The following is a 9,774-nucleotide window of genomic DNA, read 5'->3' as shown; positions in this document are numbered from 1 at the left end:
GTTTCGGCTGATGTACACTCCAGCCTTCATCAGGTGTCTTGGGGAAGTTTCAAACCTGGGTTCTCATTCCTAAGGTATTTTTCAATGTTATTATCATTATTATTATTATTATTATTATTATTATTATTATTATTCAGGTCACTGCCCATGGTTATATGGCATAGTGGTTAAGAGCACAGGCTACTAACCCCAAGATTCTGAGTTCGATTCTAAGCAGTGACCTGAATAATAATAATAATAACATTGAAAAGTACCTTAGGAATGAGAACCCAGGTTTGAAATTTCCCCAAGACACCTGATGAAGGCTGGAAGGTATATCAGCTGAAACGTTGTGTTAACAACAAACAAGATGAGGACAAATACAAGTCAAATGTAAATCATCATCATCATCATCATCATCATTTAACGTCCGCTTTCCATGCTAGCATGGGTTGGACGATTTGACTGAGGACTGGTGAAACCAGATGGCTACACCAGGCTCCAATCTGGTTTGGCAGAGTTTCTACAGCTGGATGCCCTTCCTAATGCCAACCACTCAGAGAGTGTAGTGGGTGCTTTTACGTGCCACCCGCACGAAGGCCAGTCAGGCGATACTGGCAACAGCCATGCTCAAAATGGTGCATTTTATGTACCACCCACACAAGAGCCAGTCCAGGGGCACTGGCAACGATCTCGTTCAAAAATCCCACGAAGGCCAGCCAGGCGGCACTGGCAACGATCACGCTCAGAATGGTGTATTTCATGTGTCACCCGCACAAGAGCCAGTCCAGGGGCACTGGCAACGATCTCGCTCGAAAAATTTCATGTGTCACCTGCACAAGAGCCAGCCCAGGGGCACTGGCAACGATAAATAATGTACATAATTCCTCATCTCTTAAATATAGAATTCTATCTATCTATCTATCTATCTATCTATCTGTCTGTCTATCTACCTACTTACATATCTATGTATTTACCTATATATCTACCTACCTACCTACATATCTATCCACACACACACACATACAAATGGAACCTGATGTAGCTTTACGGCTCTCCTGATCCTGTTGAACTGTCCAACACATGCCAGCATAGAAAACAGATGTTAAATGACGATGACAACGATATGTGTGCGTGTGTGTGTGTATATATATGTATATTCTAGTCAGCTACAATCAAACAGCATATGATGCCTGAAAGAATTCCTTGCCATTATGCCAGATATAAAAGATTTATGTAGTTTGAAGTAATATCATAGTCGTGGCCTTTATGAAAAACTAAACTATGCATAGACATTTAAAAGCATATCACCAACCATTTTCCTAATGTAAATTAAGATTTTTAAAAAATTTGCTGTTTAAATTACAAACAATATTTTTTTTTTCTTTGTGCCTTTATCCTTTTTTTTTTTTTTTTTTTTGTGGAATTTAAAACAGTACTGGAAATTAAATACTGTTTTTCATATAAAATCATTTTTAGTATTGGCAGAAGGAAAAAAAAAAATAGAAATTCTGAAAAATTCACTAAAGTGACATTACATAATCATTTTTATCTTGGAAAAGGATAATGCGAAGAAATAGCATGTACAGTAAACTTCAAATAAAAGCTACCCAGCTTTGATTTGAAATCTGTTATTAATATCTTTTTTGTATTATTTTCTGCACCTATGAATTTATTTTATTCAAAGCTGTTTCATGTGATTTTAGTTATTTAATCTCACAGCTTTACCAAGCTATCCACCAACAAATGTACCATTTATTGTCTAACATAAGAAAAACATTCATTCTTTTCAGGCTGTGAAAGGTAGATTAGCTGTTCATTGCTGATGACATGAAACAACGCAGAAATGCCTGCAACCTATGATTCAGTGACGTTCATAGGTGCAGGTATGGCTGTGTGGTAAGATCCATGCTTTCCAACCACATGATACTTGGTTCTGTGTTACTGCATGGAACCTTAGGCATGTATCTTCTGCTATAGCCCCAGCCTGACCAAAGCCACACACACACACACACACACACACACACACACACACACACACATAGATATATGAGGGGGAGCTGTGTTTCTCTCCCTCTCCACTTAACAACTAATGTTAATGTGTTTATATTCCCATGACTAAACAGTTTGGCAAAAGAGACCAACGGAGTAAGTATGAAGCTTAAACAAGTATTGGAGTCAATTCATCAACTAAAATTCCTCCAGCATGGCCACAGTCTAATGACTGAAACAAATAAAAGAAAGTAGAAGAAAGTCTATATTCAAAATAACTAAATTTACAAATTGTATCACTTTTCTGGTCACTGATAAAATTAATCACATCAAAGTGGCTGTTGAATGTTACTACTAGTTTAACCCCAGGCAGATTCCCCACCAGCTGGTTGTCAGTACCCTTTATATACAATATATTGTTATCTTGGATAGTGAACCCTTGCCACTCACTAGCAGGTAACAGAATCACAAAACTGACTTGGTTTTGAGCTATTTGGATCATCCTCAGTTACAAGCACCTGCATGCCAGAGCGATAGCCTGGGTCCACTATTGCTAACAATATATAGTAAACAAAGTGACCATCGGTCACTGATATGCAACAAGCAACTATCAATAACACTAGCACTCATACCATGAGTTCAGCTAAAGACCCTCCCACCACCGTGCATTGGTCATGAATGACCATGGGATTGCACCTAGAATGTTACCCTCTGTGGTACAAGTCTGGGCAAGGTTGTTTGTAGAAGACAAGCATTCACCCATATATATACCAGTCTCCCCTCTCCGCACCACCAATGTTATCCGAGAGAAAGGCAAAGTCCGATAGAGCTTGACATCAGTCAGATCACAACTCATTTTTGCCAGCTGAGTGAACTGGAGCAATATGAAATAAAATGTCTTGCTCAAGAACAATACACACAGCCCAGTCTTGGAATTGAACTTACTATCTCCGGATTGTGCGCCTGATGCTCTAACCACTGAGCCATGCCCTTTCACTGAGTTAACCTACACTAAGTACATTTTCAAATCCTTTCAGAGAACATCCCAATATAAAACTTTCTACCTGTGTTTCTAAACTAACTGATCTTTACCTGTAACAATTATCTCCCACTGTGTCTGTCTTACAATCTAGAAAGATCTGGGAAAGTTCTCTTTCAGAATTGAAGTGCAGGCACAGCTTGAGGTTAAGATTATATTCATGTCTGAATTCATTTTGTTCAAAGCTGTTTCGTGTGACTTTATTTATTGAATTCTAGATTTACCAGCTTTTATTCACATCAGCAAATGTCTCATTTGACGTTCTAATATAAAAAATGGATTCATTCTTTTCAGGCTGTGAAGGGCACACTGGGTGTTCATTGCTGATGATATAAAACAGCGCAGAAATGCATGCATCCTACCATTTAGTGACATCATTCACCGACCAATATATTTTCACAAATGTTATCTGGAAGAAGAATTTTCTCTCAAAACTTTTTTCTGCAGCAGAAACTCTTTCCACATCCATTTATACTTGAACACATTAAGCATGACTTTACATGAACGTGTTTAGTTTTATACTTGTCTTTCCTTTTCTCTATATATTCCCCCCTTTGTTTTTTATTCAAAGATAGGTTAGAGATAAGTTACCCACCACATAAGAAATCATTATACAGAGATTGCAAATCAGCTTCCATAAGGCAATTTATTATTAATTTTATATGTTTCAAATTGAGATACATTTATAAAATATGAAAATATTGCTCATCTAACTACTTTCAATTCATGCTTAGGCTCTCAATTTTAAGTCAAATTTGATCAATTTCCAACAGCAATTTTTTACAAGGCTGTAAAATTACAGACATTATTCAGTACAGAATAACAGTTTCATTTGTTAATAGCTACTAAGAAAGACGTCAAATCATTTTATACAGTTTTATGTCTAATTTTAATATTTTCTCTTCTTTTTTCTTTCAGTTTCTTACTTGTGAATGTTTCTTAACCAGAGATCTCCAATTTTATATCCAAATATTGCATCATTTTAAATATTTTTCACAAAATTTTGATGTAAAGAAATTCCTTTCCTCAACTATTTTTCATGTTTTTCTCTTTTTCAAATTTTTATTTCGGTTCTATTTTTTGTTTTTATATTTAAAATTATTTATCAGCTATTTCTAGTACTTAAAATAATAATTTAAACAAATTTCAACTAAAGAGAATATGAGAGCCTGGAAAAGTAATATTTCACAATGGATCTGGTAATAAGAAGGCGGCAGTGGATGGAGGAAAAGATACAAGTAGAAAGAAATTTATAAAGTCAGCTGGAATCTAAAAATCAATAATTTCTCCAAATAATACATATTCCTATTACTATATTCAAGGAATTGTTGTCCCTATGTTAATAATGTTCATATCCACTAGAGAAATGACAAGTTCATATGAAAATAAAGAAAATAAAAGAGAAAGAATATATATTTTTTGTTGCTTTTTATTTTTTCTTATTTTTTTCCTTCTTTTTAAGAATCTTTCTAATATTGGTTTGACAACTGATCTGGCATGGCAGATAGCAGTAATGAAATTCTACTATTATGCAAATTGAAGAATTTCTCTAACAAAACCAAAATATTGATGATGATGATCATCATCATAATAATAATAATAATTATTATTATAATAATAATAATAATAATAATAATAATAATAATAATAATACTGTTATTAAACAGTAAGAAGAAGAATAAGAAAAAGAACAATTATAATGATAATAAACAATAATGATAGCAAAAACAACAACAATGAAGATGATGATGACAATGATGATTATGATAAATATAATAAAAAAAAAGATATTCAATATGTTCCAGGCTGGAAAATAGATCAGCTGAAATAGATCAGCTTAACCAATGTAGACAACAGATAGAATTTTTTTTCTATAAACCCATGAATATTCGTGAAATAATGAAAAAGAAAAATCACCGTTGCATCTTTTGATTTGAATAAAATAGCAACTCTCGAAGAAAAGGAAGACTTTTAAGTTCCTTTAACATTATAATTTCTTTAAGGAATATTAGAGTTACATAGTATGATGGGCGGGGGTAGTGGTAGCTGAGGCATTTTCCTAGAATAGTTATAATGGATGAATGAATGACAGAAGAGATTTTGTAATTTTGAAAGTTATTAAATCGTTTGTGTTATTATTATGATCGGTTGGTTGTTTTAAATGGTGGGCTTAAGCTTAACTTCAAGACTGCTTATTATAATTCTAGATTCATAATCCTTTCTACAATAGGCACAAGGCCTGAATTTTTTTTTTTTGTGGGGGGGGGGGTCAATCAATTAGATCGAAACTAATATGCAACTGGTACTTACTTTATCAACCTTAAAAGGATGAAAAGCAAAGTCGACCTTGGTGTAATTTGAACTCAGAATGTTGTGGTAGACGAAATACCACTAAGCATTTCACTTGGCATGCTAACATTTCTGCCAGCTTGGGCTTGTAAAATATTCTTTTCTACTCTAAGCACAAGGCCTGAAATTTTGGGGGAGTGGGTGACAGTTGATTAGATTGACCCCAGTACACAACTGGTACTTAATTTATCAACCCTGAAAGGATGAAAGGCAAAGTTGACCTCGGTGGAATTTGAACTCAGAATGTAGCAGCAGATGAAATATCGCCAACCATTTCGCCCGGCAGCTTGCCACTTTGGGCTTGTGAAATATTCTTTTCTATTCTAGGCACAAGGCCCAAAATTTTTGGAGAGTTGGTGGGGGCAGTCGATTAGATCAACCCCACTATGCAACTGGTACTTAATTTATTGACCCTGAAAGGAAGAAAGGCAAAAATCAACCTTAGCGGAATTTGAACTCAGAACGTAGCGGCAGACAAAATACCGCTAAGCATTTCGCCTGACGTACTAATGGTTCAGCCAGCTTGCTGCCTTTATAATTCTAGATTCATAACTATACATTATGTCAACAATATACATTATGTTCAGTTCTTAACCCATTAAGCCCCACTGTCCTATAAATAGGACACTGAGTATATTTATAGAAGATATTGTTTTGAGACTCCAATAAAACACCTTTTCCACAACTGCAAATACATAAAATGGCCACCTTTTATAGTCCATATATTGAACACACTACACACTACATAGCAGAATGTCAATTTTTGTAGTTATATCGTCATTGTCGTCATCATCTTAACATCCAATTTTCAATGCTTACATGGGTCACATGGTATTTTCTTGTGGTACATCTTGCACAGCTGGATGCTTTTCCTGTCACCAACACTTACCTGTTTTCAAATAATGTCATATCTCTCCATGACCAGACATGCTTTCATGGAAAATCAAAAATGAACGAAGAACTACACCACTTTCATGACAGTGACACTTGTTTACGACTCACATCATTTCAAGGCAAGGAGACATTCACACACACACACACACACACACACACACACACACACACACACACACACATGTACTACATACAAAAGGCCTCTTTCAGTTTCCATCTGCCAAATCCACTCCCAAGGCTTTGGTCGGCCTGTAGCTATAGTAGAAGACACTTGCCCAAGGTGCCACGCTGTGGGACTGAACCTGGTGCCATGTGGCTGGTAGCAAGCTACTTAGCACACAGCCACTCCTGCACCTATATATGTATATATATATATATATATATATATATATATATATATATATATATATATATATACACACACACACACACACACACACATGACAGGCTTCTTTCAGTTTCCATCTACCAAATCCACTCACAAGGCTTTGGTTGGCCCGAAGTTATAGTAAAAGACACCTACCCAAGGTGTCACACAGTGAGACTGAACCCAAAACCATGTGGCTGGTACGCAAGCCACTTACCACACACCCACTCCTGCATCTACCCAGATATTTTGTTTACATTCTTTGTAATATATAGTATTGACTAAAAACTCTCTCTACACATATTCTTTAATTCTCTGTATTCTTAGTATTCTGTTTATTTTATCGTTCTATATATTCTTTAGTTCTATGTATTCTTTCATTCAGCATGGTTGTGTCAGTTTATATACCATCTATGATTTAGCAAACAAGATACCAATTCAACAGAAAAAGCAACATTGTTAATGTATACTAGTTCCACACATCAAATGTGTGTGTGTATATACATATATATATATATATATATATATATATATATATATATATATATATATATATGTATGTATGTATGTATGTATATGTATGTATATACATATCTTCTTAGAATCGTGACCTATGACAGTCCAAGAAAGTAGAATTTAACAAATATCGTTTAGCATCCTTTTATACTCGTTAATTAGATTCTTCACAAGCAAACCAGACATCAACATCCTTGTACTATTTCTTATTCTTTGAGTCATGATTTGTAGAATGACACACAATGACAGAAAAAAAATATAACATTGTACAGTTTGTAAATATAATCATCTTCAAATTCATCATTATCGTTGTCGTCATTTTCCGTCATCATCAGCCTCATCATGTTCCATGTTGGTATGGGCGGGTGGGTTTGACAGAGGATGTAAACACACCAACACTGGTTGTTAAGCGGCGGTGGGGGACGAATATAGACACCAAAATGCACATACACACAAGCACAAACACACACACACACACACACACATATATATATATAAATAGATAGATAGATATACATATATATACACATATATAGATATAGATATATATGTATATATATCTATTTATATATGTATATGTATATATATATATAGGTATATATATATGTAATACATATATGTATGTATATATATATATATATATGTTTATATATGTATATATATATATATGTATTTATATATATGTATATATATTTATGTATATATATGAGAATATAAGGATAAAAATCACATTAATGATTTTTATCAAGTAGTCAGCATGCTATAAAAATGTATAGGCAATTAATACATTAGATAATGATAACGTACATATGTATATAATTACATCAATATAGATCGGGCAAAAACAACCTTTCTCCAGGGTGCCTGAAGTACTAATACCTTCAAAATACTACCAAAAACTCCAACTAAAATATACACACGGCTGAAAGTGGGCTACCGAGAGAAAATTAAAAAAATACCTCACATTCATTGTGAATAGGTTCAAATTTCTGGATTTAAGCAAAAAAATAGCATTTTTCCTTCATCAACACAATACACGGATTGGGAAAATATAAGTCCAAATAACAGCACATACAGTCCAAAGCAAGTTCACATGTCTGCATACGAATATCTGCATGTACAGATCCAAGGAAAGACAATTCATGAATCCCCTCATGACAGCCAATGTGTATATTTTGGGAATAGTCAAGCAGTAAATGCTCTTCCAGTCAGGAGTAAAAATAATTAAATTATTTTATATGAAATATTTATTCATTCATAAAAGACTATAAGGATAAAAATCATGTTAATGATTCTTATCAAGTAGTCAGCATGCTATAAAAATTTATACGCAATTAATACATTAAATTAATGATAATGTACATATGTCTATAATTATATATATATATATATATATATATATATATATATATTGAACAAAATTCAATGACTGGAAACTGTGCCAGTGGAGCGCTAACAGCACCAACTGAGCAGGATCACTGCCAGAGCAGTGGTCTCACTTCTGTGCTGGTGGCACGTAAAAAGCACCATTTGAGCGTGATCATTTCCAGCTTCGCCTTACTGGCACTTGTGCCGGTGGCATTTGAATAAGACATTGGACTGACTCCTGTGCAGGTGGCATGTAAAAATGCCATTTGAGCGTGGCCATTGCCATTACCACCGGACTGGCTCTCGTGCTGGTGTCTTATAAAAAGCACCCACTACACTCCCAGAGTGGTTAGCGTTAGGAAGAGCATCCAGCTGTAGAAACTCTGCCAGATGGGATTGGAGTCTGGTGTAGCCATCTGGTTTGCCAGTCCCCAGTCAAATCGTCCAACCCATAGAATAGCTTAATCACTAAAAATCATGATGAAGTATATATACAACTTAGTAACATCAATAGAGAAGATTTATAGAAAATGTATAGTAATTCAAGTATTTAAAATTTTAAAAAATGTTTATTTACTTATTTAGCTTGTATCTATGATGACTGATACCCTATATTAACTAAAAGAATAGTGAGCCGTAGGACATGCTAACTGTGCACTGGTTTTAAACTAAGAGATACATTATAGGTTCTAAACCACAAGATCAATAAAGTGCTACTTTCTAAAATATTTAAAAGTACGGGTGACGCTATGTACACATGATACCCTAAGATCTAATTGATTATTAATCAGGTTGCCTTCATCTTTATACTTACAGATTTCATATGTTTCCATAGATCACTGCTCAGACCCATATCTGCTATTCCTATAAGGCTGTGCTTTTCTTATTATTTCCCATTTGAGGCCAAACCTAATTCCACTTTCCTTCACTTCCCAAATCTTACTGGATAATGACGTACAAATCGCCTTATGTTTAAGTTTAAAGGATTACATGTGGTTGTATAGATGCTGTTTCAACTTAATCGAACAACCAATGTATATATAATTATTAGTTGTAGTTATTATTGTACATTTATATATTACATACTGGGTAAGTCGTGAACATAACATACTTGATAATAGAAATATTAATAGCAAAAATATTAATAACTAGCTGTTTTTCCCGGTTTCACTCGGGCAGTGTGGTGGATTTGGTTAAAGGCTATTTCCTATGTATATTTTGAATAATAAAACGAACTAGAAATAAAAAAAAATAAAAAATTCCCAAAACA

Source organism: Octopus bimaculoides, chromosome 3 (genome assembly GCF_046866305.1).
Source record: "Octopus bimaculoides isolate indiv1 chromosome 3, ASM4686630v1, whole genome shotgun sequence".
NCBI classification, from domain to species: Eukaryota; Metazoa; Mollusca; class Cephalopoda; order Octopoda; family Octopodidae; genus Octopus; species Octopus bimaculoides.
The sequence above is the reverse complement of the archived record's forward strand: the minus strand, read 5'-3'. Positions refer to the sequence as shown.